The sequence below is a fragment of the Astatotilapia calliptera genome, chromosome 3 (assembly GCF_964374335.1).
Source record: "Astatotilapia calliptera chromosome 3, fAstCal68.1, whole genome shotgun sequence".
NCBI lineage: Eukaryota > Metazoa > Chordata > Actinopteri > Cichliformes > Cichlidae > Astatotilapia > Astatotilapia calliptera.
Genome location: NC_137424.1, coordinates 21,870,529 through 21,885,667, shown reverse-complemented (window position 1 = coordinate 21,885,667; position 15,139 = coordinate 21,870,529). Strand labels below are relative to the sequence as shown.

Genomic DNA, 15,139 nt, shown 5'->3' with positions numbered 1-15,139 from the left:
TTGAGGCCACTTACTCCACACCAGGGCCTGTGGCACTGGCTGAGGCCACTTACACCACACCAGGGCCTTAGTTGCTATTGAGGCCAATTACACCACACCAGGGTCTGTGGCTCTTGCTCAGGCCACTTACACCACACCAGGGCCTGTGGCACTGGCTGAGGCCACTTACACCACACCAGGGCCTGTGGCTCTGGCTGAGGCCACTTACACCACACCAGGGCCTGTGGCTGCTGGCTGAGGCCACTTACACCACACCAGGGCCTGTGGCTGCTGGCTGAGGCCACTTACACCACACCAGTGCCTGTGGCTTCTGGCTGAGGCCACTTACACCACACCAGGGCCTTAGTTGCTATTGAGGCCAATTACACCACACCAGGGTCTGTGACTCTTGCTCAGGCCACTTACACCACACCAGGGCCTGTGGCTGCTGGCTGAGGCCACTTACACCACACCAGGGCCTGTGGCTGCTGGCTGAGGCCACTTACACCACACCAGGGCCTGTGGCTGCTGGCTGAGGCCACATACACCACACCAGGGCCTTAGTTGCTATTGAGGCCACTTACTACACACCAGGGCCTGTGGCACTGGCTGAGGCCACTTACACCACACCAGGGCCTGTGGCTGCTGGCTGAGGCCACCTACACCACACCAGGGCCTTAGTTGCTATTGAGGCCAATTACACCACACCAGGGCCTGTGGTCTTGCTCAGGCCACTTACACCACACCAGGGCCTGTGGCTCTTGCACAGGCCACTTACTCCACACCAGGGCCTGTGGCTCTTGCTCAGGCCACTTACACCACACCAGGGCCTGTGGCTCTTGCTCAGGCCACTTACACCACACCAGGGCCTGTGGCTCTTGCTCAGGCCACTCATATCACACCAGGCCCTGTGCTTCTGGCCGAGGCCATCTTCACCAAACCAGGCCCTGTGCTGCTAGCTGTGGCCATGTACAACACACCAGGCCCTGTTCTGGTTCCTGAGGCCATCTTCAACAATCCAGGGCCTGTGCTGTTGGATAAATGCTAAACTGAGCCTTTGGGTTAGGGTATTATGCAAACATGCAGGTATGGTTATAGGATTGTCTTCGTAACTTCAGGTACTTGCCACCTAATCACTTGAATCCATAAATTGAGACATTGTGCTGGAGCCAGCAGCTTACGGCCATACCACCCTGAGCACGCCCGACCTCGTCTGATCTCGGAAGCTAAGCAGGACTGGGCTTGGTTAGTACTTGGATGGGAGACTTCCTTGGAATACCTGGTGCTGTAAGCCTTTCATTTTCATGTCATTGAACCGCTTTTGATCCAGAGAAGGGGTGTATTAAAAGACCAAAAGCAGCTGCCCATTAATGAGGGCACATTAACGACATTGCTTTTGGCTCTTTTCCAATGTCTTGTGCTGCTAGCTGATGCCACCTACACCACACCAGGGCCTGAGTGACCGGCTGGGGCCACTTACACCACATCAGGGCCTGTGGCTCTGGCTGAGGCCACTTACACCACACCAGGGCCTGTGGCTGCTTGCTGAGGCCACTTACACCACACCAGGGCCTGTGGCTGCTGGCTGAGGCCACTTACACCACACCAGGGCCTGTGGCTCCTGGCTGAGGTCACATACACCACACCACGGCCTTATTTGCTTCTGAGGCCATTTACACCACACCAGGGCCTGTGGCTGCTGGCTGAGGCCACATACACCACACCAGGGCCTTAGTTGCTATTGAGGCCAATTACACCACACCAGGGCCTGTGGTCTTGCTCAGGCCACTTACACCACACCAGGGCCTGTGGCTCTTGCTCAGGCCACTTACTCCACACCAGGGCCTGTGGCTCTTGCTCAGGCCACTTACACCACACCAGGGCCTGTGGCTCTTGCTCAGGCCACTCATATCACACCAGGCCCTGTGCTTCTGGCCGAGGCCATCTTCCCCAAACCAGGCCCTCTGCTGCTAGCTGTGGCCATGTACAACACACCAGGCCCTGTTCTGGTTCCTGAGGCCATCTTCAACAATCCAGGGCCTGTGCTGTTGGATAAATGCTAAACTGAGCCTTTGGGTTAGGGTATTATGCAAACATGCAGGTATGGTTATAGGATTGTCTTCGTAACTTCAGGTACTTGCCACCTAATCACTTGAATCCATAAATTGAGACATTGTGCTGGGGCCAGCAGCTTACGGCCATACCACCCTGAGCACGCCCGACCTCGTCTGATCTCGGAAACTAAGCCGGGCTGGGCTTGGTTAGTACTTGGATGGGAGACTTCCTTGGAATACCTGGTGCTGTAAGACTTTCATTTTCATGTCATTGAACCGCTTTTGATCCAGAGAAGGGGTGTATTAAAAGACCAAAAGCAGCTGCCCATTAATGAGGGCACATTAACGACATTGCTTTTGGCTCTTTTCCAATGTCTTGTGCTGCTAGCTGATGCCACCTACACCACACCAGGGCCTGAGTGACCGGCTGGGGCCACTTACACCACATCAGGGCCTGTGGCTCTGGCTGAGGCCACTTACACCACACCAGGGCCTGTGGCTGCTGGCTGAGGCCACTTACACCACACCAGGGCCTGTGGCTGCTGGCTGAGGCCACCTACACCACACCAGGGCCTTAGTTGCTATTGAGGCCAATTACACCACACCAGGGTCTGTAGCTCTTGCTCAGGCCACTTACACCACACCAGGGCCTGTGGCTGCTGGCTGAGGCCACTTACACCACACCAGGGCCTGTGGCTGCTGGCTGAGGCCACTTACACCACACCAGGGCCTGTGGCTGCTGGCTGAGGCCACTTACACCACACAAGGGCCTGTGGCTGCTGGCTGAGGCCACCTACACCACACCAGGGCCTGTGGCTTCTGGCTGAGGCCACTTACACCACACCAGGGCCTGTGGCTCTTGCTCAGGCCACTCATATCACACCAGACCCTGTGCTTCTGGCCAAGGCCATCTTCACCAAACCTGGCCCAGTGCTGCTTGCTGTGGCCATGTACAAGACACAAGGCCCTGTGCTGCTGGCTGAGGCCACTTACACCACACCAGGGCCTTATTTACTTCTGAGGCCACTTACACCACACCAGGGCCTGTGGCTGCTGGCTGAGGCCACTTACACCACACCAGGGCCTTAGTTGCTATTGAGGCCACTTACACCACACCAGGGCCTGTGGCTGCTGGCTGAGGCCACTTACACCACACCAGGGCCTGTGGCTGCTGGCTGAGGCCACCTACACCACACCAGGGCATTAGTTGCTATTGAGGCCAATTACACCACACCAGGGTCTGTGACTCTTGCTCAGGCCACTTACACCACACCAGGGCCTGTGGCACTGGCTGAGGCCACTTACACCACACCAGGGCCTGTGGCTGCTGGCTGAGGCCACCTACACCACACCAGGGCATTAGTTGCTATTGAGGCCAATTACACCACACCAGGGTCTGTGGCTCTTGCTCAGGCCACTTACACCACACCAGGGCCTGTGGCACTGGCTGAGGCCACTTACACCACACCAGGGCCTGTGGCTCTGGCTGAGGCCACTTACACCACACCAGGGCCTGTGGCTGTTGGCTGAGGCCACTTACACCACACCAGGGCCTGTGGCTGCTGGCTGAGGCCACTTACACCACACCAGGGCCTGTGGCTGCTGGCTGAGGCCACTTACACCACACCAGGGCCTGTGGCTGCTGGCTGAGGCCACTTACACCACACCAGTGCCTGTGGCTTCTGGCTGAGGCGACTTACACCACACCAGGGCCTGTGGCTCTTGCTCAGGCCACTCACATCACACCAGGCCCTGCGCTTCTGGCCGAGGCCATCTTCACCAAACCAGGCCCTGTGCTGCTAGCTGTGGCCATGTACAACACACCAGGCCCTGTGCTGGTTCCTGAGGCCATCTTCAACAATCCAGGGCCTGTGCTGTTAGATAAATGCTAAACTGAGCCTTTGGGTTAGGGTATTATGCAAACATGCAGGTATGGTTAAAGGATTGTCTTCGTAACTTCAGGTACTTGCCACCTAATCAGTTGAATCCATAAATTGAGACATTGTGCTGGGGCCAGCAGCTTACGGCCATACCACCCTGAGCACGCCCGACCTCGTCTGATCTCGGAAGCTAAGCAGGGCTGGGCTTGGTTAGTACTTGGATGGGAGACTGCCTGGGAATACCTGGTGCTGTAAGCCTTTCATTTTCATGTCATTGAACCGCTTTTGATCCAGAGAAGGGGTGTATTAAAAGACCAAAAGCAGCTGCCCATTAATGAGGGCACATTAACGACATTGCTTTTGGCTGTTTTCCAATGTCTTGTGCTGCTAGCTGATGCCACCTACACCACACCAGGGCCTGAGTGACCGGCTGGGGCCACTTACACCACATCAGGGCCTGTGGCTGCTGGCTGAGGCCACTTACACCACACCAGGGCATTAGTTGCTATTGAGGCCAATTACACCACACCAGGGTCTGTGGCTCTTGCTCAGGCCACTTACACCACACCAGGGCCTGTGGCACTGGCTGAGGCCACTTACACCACACCAGGGCCTGTGGCTGCTGGCTGAGGCCACTTACACCACACCAGGGCCTGTGGCTGCTGGATGAGGCGACTTACACCACACCAAGGCCTGTGGCTGCTGGCTGAGGCCACTTACACCACACCAGGGCCTTAGTTGCTATTAAGGCCACTTACACCACACCAGGGCCTGTGGCTGCTGGCTGTGGCCATGTACACCACACCAGGGCCTGTGGCTGCTGGCTGAGGCCACATACACCACCCCAGGGCCTTAGTTGCTATTGAGGCCAATTACACCACACCAGGGCCTGTGGCACTGGCTGAGGCCACTTACACCACACCAGGGCCTGTGGCTGCTGGCTGAGGCCACTTACACCACACCAGGGCCTGTGGCTGCTGGCTGAGGACACTTACACCACACCAGGGCCTGTGGCTCTGGCTCAGGCCACTCATATCACACCAGACCCTGTGCTTCTGGCCGAGGCCATCTTCACCCAACCAGGCCCTGTGCTGCTAGCTGTGGCCATGTACAACACACCAGGCCCTGTGCTGGTTCCAGAGGCCATCTTCAACAATCCAGGGCCTGTGCTGTTGGATAAATGCCAAACTGAGCCTTTGGGTTAGGGTATTATGCAAACATGCAGTTATGGTTATAGGATTGTCTTCGTAACTTCAGGTACTTGCCACCTAATCAGTTGAATCCATAAATTGAGACATTGTGCTGGGGCCAGCAGCTTACGGCCATACCACCCTGAGGACGCCCGACCTCGTCTGATCTCGGAAGCTAAGCAGGGCTGGGCTTGGTTAGTACTTGGATGGGAGACTTCCTTGGAATACCTGGTGCTGTAAGCCTTTCATTTTCATGTCATTGAACTGCTTTTGATCCAGAGAAGGGGTGTATTAAAAGACCAAAAGCAGCTGCCCATTAATGAGGGCACATTAACGACACTGCTTTTGGCTGTTTTCCAATGTCTTGTGCTGCTAGCTGATGCCACCTACACCACACCAGGGCCTGAGTGACCGGCTGGGGCCACTTACACCACATCAGGGCCTGTGGCTCTGGCTGAGGCCACTTACACCACACCAGGGCTTGTGGCTGCTGGATGAGGCGACTTACACCACACCAGGGCCTGTGGCTGCTGGCTGAGGCCACCTACACCACACCAGGGCCTGTGGCTGCTGGCTGAGGCCACCTACACCACACCAGGGCCTGAGTGACCGGCTGCGGCCACTTACACCACACCAGGGCCTGTGGCTGCTGGCTGAGGCCACTTACACCACACGAGGGCCTGTGGCTGCTGGCTGAGGCCACTTACACCACACCAGGGCATTAGTTGCTATTGAGGCCACCTACACCACACCAGGGCCTGAGTGACCGGCTGCGGCCACTTACACCACACCAGGGCCTGTGGCTCTGGCTGAGGCCGCTTACACCACACCAGGGCCTGTGGCTGCTGGATGAGGCGACTTACACCACACCAAGGCCTGTGGCTGCTGGCTGAGGCCACTTACACCACACCAGGGCCTTAGTTGCTATTGAGGCCACTTACACCACACCAGGGCCTGTGGCTGCTGGCTGAGGCCACATACACCACACCACGGCCTTATTTGCTTCTGAGGCCACTTACACCACACCAGGGCCTGTGGCTGCTGGCTGAGGCCACTTACTCCACACCAGGGCCTGTTGCTCTTGCTAAGGCCACTTACACCACACCAGGGCCTGTGGCTCTTGCTCAGGCCACTTACTCCACACCAGGGCCTGTGGCTCTTGCTCAGGCCACTCATATCACACCAGGCCCTGTGCTTCTGGCCGAGGCCATCTTCACCAAACCAGGCCCTGTGCTGCTAGCTTTGGTCATGTACAACACACCAGGCCCTGTTCTGGTTCCTGAGGCCATCTTCAACAATCCAGGGCCTGTGCTGTTGGATAAATGCTAAACTGAGCCTTTGGGTTAGGGTATTATGCAAACATGCAGGTATGGTTATAGGATTTTCTTCGTAACTTCAGGTACTTGCCACCTAATCAGTTGAATCCATAAATTGAGACATTGTGCTGGGGCCAGCAGCTTACGGCCATACCACCCTGAGCACCCCCGACCTCGTCTGATCTCGGAAGCTAAGCAGGGCTGGGCTTGGTTAGTACTTGGATGGGAGTATGCCTGGGAATACCTGGTGCTGTAAGCCTTTCATTTTCATGTCATTGAACCGCTTTTGATCCAGAGAAGGGGTGTATTAATAAACCAAAAGCAGCTGCCCATTAATGAGGGCACATTAACGACATTGCTTTTGGCTGTTTTCCAATGTCTTGTGCTGCTAGCTGATGCCACATACACCACACCAGGGCCTGAGTGACCGGCTGGGGCCACTTACACCACATCAGGGCCTGTGGCTGCTGGCTGAGGCCACTTACACCACACCAGGGCCTGTGGCTGCTGGCTGAGGCCACTTATACCACACCAGGGCATTAGTTGCTATTGAGGCCAATTACACCACACCAGGGTCTGTGGCTCTTGCTCAGGCCACTTACACCACACCAGGGCCTGTGGCACTGGCTGAGGCCACTTACACCACACCAGGGCCTGTGGCTGCTGGCTGAGGCCACTTACACCACACCAGTGCATTAGTTGCTATTGAGGCCAATTACACCACACAAGGGTCTGTGGCTCTTGCTCAGGCCACTTACACCACACCAGGGCCTGTGGCACTGGCTGAGGCCACTTACACCACACCAGGGCCTGTGGCTGCTGGCTGAGGCCACTTACACCACACCAGGGCCTGTGGCTGCTGGCTGAGGCCACTTACACCACACCAGGGCCTGTGGCTGCTGGCTGAGGCCACTTACACCACACCAGTGCCTGTGGCTTCTGGCTGAGGCGACTTACACCACACCAAGGCCTGTGGCTGCTGGCTGAGGCCACTTACACCACACCAGGGCCTTAGTTGCTATTGAGGCCACTTACACCACACCAGGGCCTGTGGCTCCTGGCTGAGGCCACATACACCACACCACGGCCTTATTTGCTTCTGAGGCCACTTACACCACACCAGGGCCTGTGGCTGCTGGCTGAGGCCACATACACCACACCAGGGCCTTAGTTGCTATTGAGGCCAATTACACCACACCAGGGCCTGTGGCTCTTGCTCAGGCCACTTACACCACACCAGGGCCTGTGGCTGCTGGCTGAGGCCACTTACACCACACCAGGGCCTGTGGCTGCTGGCGGAGGCCACTTACACCACACCAGGGCCTTAGTTGCTATTGAGGCCACTTACACCACACCAGGGCCTGTGGCTGCTGGCTGAGGCCACATACACAACACCAGGGCCTTAGTTGCTATTGAGGCCAATTACACCACACCAGGGCCTGTGGCACTGGCTGAGGCCACTTACACCACACCAGGGCCTGTGGCTGCTGGCTGAGGCCACTTACACCACACCAGGGCCTGTGGCTGCTGGCTGAGGCCACCTACACCACACCAGGGCATTAGTTGCTATTGAGGCCAATTACACCACACCAGGGTCTGTGGCTCTTGCTCAGGCCACTTACACCACACCAGGGCCTGTGGCACTGGCTGAGGCCACTTACACCACACCAGGGCCTGTGGCTCTGGCTGAGGCCACTTACACCACACCAGGGCCTGTGGCTGCTGGCTGAGGCCACTTACACCACACCAGGGCCTGTGGCTGCTGGCTGAGGCCACTTACACCACACCAGGGCCTGTGGCTGCTGGCTGAAGCCACTTACACCACACCAGTGCCTGTGGCTGCTGGCTGAGGCCACTTACACCACACCAGGGCCTGTGGCTCTTGCTCAGGCCACTCACATCACACCAGGCCCTGCGCTTCTGGCCGAGGCCATCTTCACCAAACCAGGCCCTGTGCTGCTAGCTGTGGCCATGTACAACACACCAGGCCCTGTGCTGGTTCCAGAGGCCATCTTCAACAATCCAGGGCCTGTGCTGTTAGATAAATGCTAAACTGAGCCTTTGGGTTAGGGTATTATGCAAACATGCAGGTATGGTTAAAGGATTGTCTTCGTAACTTCAGGTACTTGCCACCTAATCAGTTGAATCCATAAATTGAGACATTGTGCTGGGGCCAGCAGCTTACGGCCATACCACCCTGAGCACGCCCGACCTCGTCTGATCTCGGAAGCTAAGCAGGGCTGGGCTTGGTTAGTACTTGGATGGGAGACTGCCTGGGAATACCTGGTGCTGTAAGCCTTTCATTTTCATGTCATTGAACCGCTTTTGATCCAGAGAAGGGGTGTATTAAAAGACCAAAAGCAGCTGCCCATTAATGAGGGCACATTAACGACATTGCTTTTGGCTGTTTTCCAATGTCTTGTGCTGCTAGCTGATGCCACCTACACCACACCAGGGCCTGAGTGACCGGCTGGGGCCACTTACACCACATCAGGGCCTGTGGCTGCTGGCTGAGGCCACTTACACCACACCAGGGCCTGTGGCTGCTGGCTGAGGCCACCTACACCACACCAGGGCCTTAGTTGCTATTGAGGCCAATTACACCACACCAGGGTCTGTGGCTCTTGCTCAGGCCACTTACACCACACCAGGGCCTGTGGCTGCTGGATGAGGCCACTTACACCACACCAGGGCATTAGTTGCTATTGAGGCCACTTACACCACACCAGGGCCTGTGGCTGCTGGCTGAGGCCACCTACACCACACCAGGGCATTAGTTGCTATTGAGGCCAATTACACCACACCAGGGTCTGTGGCTCTTGCTCAGGCCACTTACACCACACCAGGGCCTGTGGCACTGGCTGATGCCACTTACACCACACCAGGACCTGTGGCTCTGGCTGAGGCCACTTACACCACACCAGGGCCTGAGTGACCGGCTGGGGCCACTTACACCACATCAGGGCCTGTGGCTGCTGGCTGAGGCCACTTACACCACACCAGGGCCTGAGTGACCGGCTGGGGCCACTTACACCACATCAGGGCCTGTGGCTGCTGGCTGAGGCCACTTACACCACACCAGGGCCTGTGGCTGCTGGCTGAGGCCACTTACACCACACCAGGGCATTAGTTGCTATTGAGGCCAATTACACCACACCAGGGTCTGTGGCTCTTGCTCAGGCCACTTACACCACACCAGGGCCTGTGGCTGCTGGCTGAGGCCACTTACACCACACCAGGGCCTGTGGCTGCTGGCTGAGGCCACCCACACCACACCAGGGCATTAGTTGCTATTGAGGCCAATTACACCACACCAGGGTCTGTGACTCTTGCTCAGGCCACTTACACCACACCAGGGCCTGTGGCACTGGCTGAGGCCACTTACACCACACCAGGGCCTGTGGCTGCTGGCTGAGGCCACTTACACCACACCAGGGCCTGTGGCTGCTGGCTGAGGTCACTTACACCACACCAGGGCCTGTGGCTGCTGGCTGAGGGCACTTACACCACACCAGTGCCTGTGGCTTCTGGCTGAGGCCACTTACACCACACCAGGGCCTGTGGCTCTTGCTCAGGCCACTTACACCACACCAGGGCCTGTGGCTGCTGGCTGAGGCCACTTACACCACACCAGGGCCTGTGGCTGCTGGCTGAGGCCACTTACACCACACCAGGGCCTGTGGCTGCTGGCTGAGGGCACTTACACCACACCAGTGCCTGTGGCTGCTGGCTGAGGTCACTTACACCACACCAGGGCATTAGTTGCTATTGAGGCCAATTACACCACACCAGGGTCTGTGACTCTTGCTCAGGCCACTTACACCACACCAGGGCCTGTGGCTGCTGGCTGAGGCCACTTACACCACACCAGGGCCTGTGGCTGCTGGCTGAGGGCACTTACACCACACCAGTGCCTGTGGCTGCTGGCTGAGGCCACTTACACCACACCAGGGCCTGTGGCTGCTGGCTGAGGCCACTTACACCACACCAGGGCCTGTGGCTGCTGGCTGAGGCCACTTACACCACACCAGGGCCTGTGGCTGCTGGCTGAGGGCACTTACACCACACCAGTGCCTGTGGCTGCTGGCTGAGGCCACTTACACCACACCAGGGCCTGTGGCTGCTGGCTGAGGCCACTTACACCACACCAGGGCCTGTGGCTGCTGGCTGAGGCCACTTACACCACACCAGGGCCTGTGGCTGCTGGCTGAGGGCACTTACACCACACCAGTGCCTGTGGCTGCTGGCTGAGGTCACTTACACCACACCAGGGCATTAGTTGCTATTGAGGCCAATTACACCACACCAGGGTCTGTGACTCTTGCTCAGGCCACTTACACCACACCAGGGCCTGTGGCTGCTGGCTGAGGTCACTTACACCACACCAGGGCATTAGTTGCTATTGAGGCCAATTACACCACACCAGGGTCTGTGACTCTTGCTCAGGCCACTTACACCACACCAGGGCCTGTGGCACTGGCTGAGTCCACTTACACCACACCAGGGCCTGTGGCTGCTGGCTGAGGCCACTTACACCACACCAGGGCCTGTGGCTGCTGGCTGAGGTGACTTACACCACACCAGGGCCTGTGGCTGCTGGCTGAGGGCACTTACACCACACCAGGGCCTGTGGCTGCTGGCTGAGGCAACTTACACCACACAAGGGCCTGTGGCTGCTGGCTGAGGCCACCTACACCACACCAGGGCCTGTGGCTCTTGCTCAGGCCACTCATATCACACCAGACCCTGTGCTTCTGGCCGAGGCCATCTTCACCAAACCTGGCCCTGTGCTGCTTGCTGTGGCCATGTACAACACACCAGGCCCTGTGCTGGTTCCAGAGGCCATCTTCAACAATCCAGGGCCTGTGCTGTTAGATAAATGCCAAACTGAGCCTTTGGGTTATGGTATTATGCAAACATGCATGTATGGTTATAGGATTGTCTTCGTAACTTCAGGTACTTGCCACCTAATCAGTTGAATCCATAAATTGAGACATTGTGCTGGGGCCAGCAGCTTACGGCCATACCACCCTGAACACGCCCGACCTCGTCTGATCTCGGAAGCTAAGCAGGGCTGGGCTTGGTTAGTACTTGGATGGGAGACTGTCTGGGAATACCTGGTGCTGTAAGCCTTTCTTTTTCATGTCATTGAACCGCTTTTGATCCAGAGAAGGGGTGTATTAAAAGACCAAAAGCAGCTGCCCATTAATGAGGGCACATTAACGACATTGCTTTTGGCTGTTTTCCAATGTCTTGTGCTGCTAGCTGATGCCACCTACACCACACCAGGGCCTGAGTGACCGGCTGGGGCCACTTACACCACATCAGGGCCTGTGGCTCTGGCTGAGGCCACTTACACCACACCAGGGCCTGTGGCTGCTGGCTGAGGCCACCTACACCACACCAGGGCCTTAGTTGCTATTGAGGCCACTTACACCACACCAGGGCCTGTGGCTGCTGGCTGAGGCCACATACACCACAACACGGCCTTATTTGCTTCTGAGGCCACTTACACCACACCAGGGCCTGTGGCTGCTGGCTGAGGCCACATACACCACACCAGGGCCTTAGTTGCTATTGAGGCCAATTACACCACACCAGGGCCTGTGGCTCTTGCTCAGGCCACTTACACCACACCAGGGCCTGTGGCTGCTGGCTGAGGCCACTTACACCACACCAGGGCCTGTGGCTGCTGGCTGAGGCCACTTACACCACACCACGGCCTTAGTTGCTATTGAGGCCACTTACACCACACCAGGGCCTGTGGCTGCTGGCTGAGGCCACATACACCACACCACGGCCTTATTTGCTTCTGAGGCCACTTACACCACACCAGGGCCTGTGGCTGCTGGCTGAGGCCACATACACCACACCAGGGCCTTAGTTGCTATTGAGGCCACTTACTCCACACCAGGGCCTGTGGCACTGGCTGAGGCCACTTACACCACACCAGGGCCTTAGTTGCTATTGAGGCCAATTACACCACACCAGGGTCTGTGGCTCTTGCTCAGGCCACTTACACCACACCAGGGCCTGTGGCACTGGCTGAGGCCACTTACACCACACCAGGGCCTGTGGCTCTGGCTGAGGCCACTTACACCACACCAGGGCCTGTGGCTGCTGGCTGAGGCCACTTACACCACACCAGGGCCTGTGGCTGCTGGCTGAGGCCACTTACACCACACCAGTGCCTGTGGCTTCTGGCTGAGGCCACTTACACCACACCAGGGCCTTAGTTGCTATTGAGGCCAATTACACCACACCAGGGTCTGTGACTCTTGCTCAGGCCACTTACACCACACCAGGGCCTGTGGCTGCTGGCTGAGGCCACTTACACCACACCAGGGCCTGTGGCTGCTGGCTGAGGCCACTTACACCACACCAGGGCCTGTGGCTGCTGGCTGAGGCCACATACACCACACCAGGGCCTTAGTTGCTATTGAGGCCACTTACTACACACCAGGGCCTGTGGCACTGGCTGAGGCCACTTACACCACACCAGGGCCTGTGGCTGCTGGCTGAGGCCACCTACACCACACCAGGGCCTTAGTTGCTATTGAGGCCAATTACACCACACCAGGGTCTGTGGCTCTTGCTCAGGCCACTTACACCACACCAGGGCCTGTGGCTGCTGGATGAGGCCACTTACACCACACCAGGGCATTAGTTGCTATTGAGGCCACTTACACCACACCAGGGCCTGTGGCTGCTGGCTGAGGCCACCTACACCACACCAGGGCATTAGTTGCTATTGAGGCCAATTACACCACACCAGGGTCTGTGGCTCTTGCTCAGGCCACTTACACCACACCAGGGCCTGTGGCACTGGCTGATGCCACTTACACCACACCAGGACCTGTGGCTCTGGCTGAGGCCACTTACACCACACCAGGGCCTGAGTGACCGGCTGGGGCCACTTACACCACATCAGGGCCTGTGGCTGCTGGCTGAGGCCACTTACACCACACCAGGGCCTGAGTGACCGGCTGGGGCCACTTACACCACATCAGGGCCTGTGGCTGCTGGCTGAGGCCACTTACACCACACCAGGGCCTGTGGCTGCTGGCTGAGGCCACTTACACCACACCAGGGCATTAGTTGCTATTGAGGCCAATTACACCACACCAGGGTCTGTGGCTCTTGCTCAGGCCACTTACACCACACCAGGGCCTGTGGCTGCTGGCTGAGGCCACTTACACCACACCAGGGCCTGTGGCTGCTGGCTGAGGCCACCCACACCACACCAGGGCATTAGTTGCTATTGAGGCCAATTACACCACACCAGGGTCTGTGACTCTTGCTCAGGCCACTTACACCACACCAGGGCCTGTGGCACTGGCTGAGGCCACTTACACCACACCAGGGCCTGTGGCTGCTGGCTGAGGCCACTTACACCACACCAGGGCCTGTGGCTGCTGGCTGAGGTCACTTACACCACACCAGGGCCTGTGGCTGCTGGCTGAGGGCACTTACACCACACCAGTGCCTGTGGCTTCTGGCTGAGGCCACTTACACCACACCAGGGCCTGTGGCTCTTGCTCAGGCCACTTACACCACACCAGGGCCTGTGGCTGCTGGCTGAGGCCACTTACACCACACCAGGGCCTGTGGCTGCTGGCTGAGGCCACTTACACCACACCAGGGCCTGTGGCTGCTGGCTGAGGGCACTTACACCACACCAGTGCCTGTGGCTGCTGGCTGAGGTCACTTACACCACACCAGGGCATTAGTTGCTATTGAGGCCAATTACACCACACCAGGGTCTGTGACTCTTGCTCAGGCCACTTACACCACACCAGGGCCTGTGGCTGCTGGCTGAGGCCACTTACACCACACCAGGGCCTGTGGCTGCTGGCTCAGGCCACTTACACCACACCAGGGCCTGTGGCTGCTGGCTGAGGTCACTTACACCACACCAGGGCATTAGTTGCTATTGAGGCCAATTACACCACACCAGGGTCTGTGACTCTTGCTCAGGCCACTTACACCACACCAGGGCCTGTGGCACTGGCTGAGTCCACTTACACCACACCAGGGCCTGTGGCTGCTGGCTGAGGCCACTTACACCACACCAGGGCCTGTGGCTGCTGGCTGAGGTGACTTACACCACACCAGGGCCTGTGGCTGCTGGCTGAGGGCACTTACACCACACCAGGGCCTGTGGCTGCTGGCTGAGGCAACTTACACCACACAAGGGCCTGTGGCTGCTGGCTGAGGCCACCTACACCACACCAGGGCCTGTGGCTCTTGCTCAGGCCACTCATATCACACCAGACCCTGTGCTTCTGGCCGAGGCCATCTTCACCAAACCTGGCCCTGTGCTGCTGGCTGAGGCCACCTACACCACACCAGGGCCTTAGTTGCTATTGAGGCCACTTACACCACACCAGGGCCTGTGGCTGCTGGCTGAGGCCACATACACCACAACACGGCCTTATTTGCTTCTGAGGCCACTTACACCACACCAGGGCCTGTGGCTGCTGGCTGAGGCCACATACACCACACCAGGGCCTTAGTTGCTATTGAGGCCAATTACACCACACCAGGGCCTGTGGCTCTTGCTCAGGCCACTTACACCACACCAGGGCCTGTGGCTGCTGGCTGAGGCCACTTACACCACACCAGGGCCTGTGGCTGCTGGCTGAGGCCACTTACACCACACCACGGCCTTAGTTGCTATTGAGGCCACTTACACCACACCAGGGCCTGTGGCTGCTGGC

At 58.0% G+C, this 15,139-nt stretch overlaps 5 non-coding genes and 2 pseudogenes across 5 annotated transcripts; all 7 read left to right on the top strand.

Moving 5' to 3' along the window:
* The first annotated feature begins 1,154 nt into the window (after positions 1-1,154).
* LOC145427177 (5S ribosomal RNA) lies at positions 1,155-1,273 on the top strand. The gene has a single exon (XR_013907907.1). It is a non-coding gene; the product is annotated as a 5S ribosomal RNA (ribosomal RNA).
* An 896-nt stretch (positions 1,274-2,169) lies between these two features.
* LOC145427400 (5S ribosomal RNA) lies at positions 2,170-2,288 on the top strand (annotated as a pseudogene).
* A 1,764-nt stretch (positions 2,289-4,052) lies between these two features.
* On the top strand, positions 4,053-4,171 carry LOC145426296 (5S ribosomal RNA). The gene has a single exon (XR_013907005.1). It is a non-coding gene; the product is annotated as a 5S ribosomal RNA (ribosomal RNA).
* Positions 4,172-5,227: 1,056 nt separating this feature from the next.
* On the top strand, positions 5,228-5,346 carry LOC145426863 (5S ribosomal RNA). Its single transcript, XR_013907584.1, has one exon. It is a non-coding gene; the product is annotated as a 5S ribosomal RNA (ribosomal RNA).
* A 1,213-nt stretch (positions 5,347-6,559) lies between these two features.
* LOC145427333 (5S ribosomal RNA) lies at positions 6,560-6,678 on the top strand (annotated as a pseudogene).
* Positions 6,679-8,598: 1,920 nt separating this feature from the next.
* Positions 8,599-8,717, top strand: LOC145426295 (5S ribosomal RNA). The gene has a single exon (XR_013907004.1). It is a non-coding gene; the product is annotated as a 5S ribosomal RNA (ribosomal RNA).
* A 2,715-nt stretch (positions 8,718-11,432) lies between these two features.
* On the top strand, positions 11,433-11,551 carry LOC145426811 (5S ribosomal RNA). Its single transcript, XR_013907530.1, has one exon. It is a non-coding gene; the product is annotated as a 5S ribosomal RNA (ribosomal RNA).
* The last annotated feature ends 3,588 nt before the right edge of the window (positions 11,552-15,139 follow it).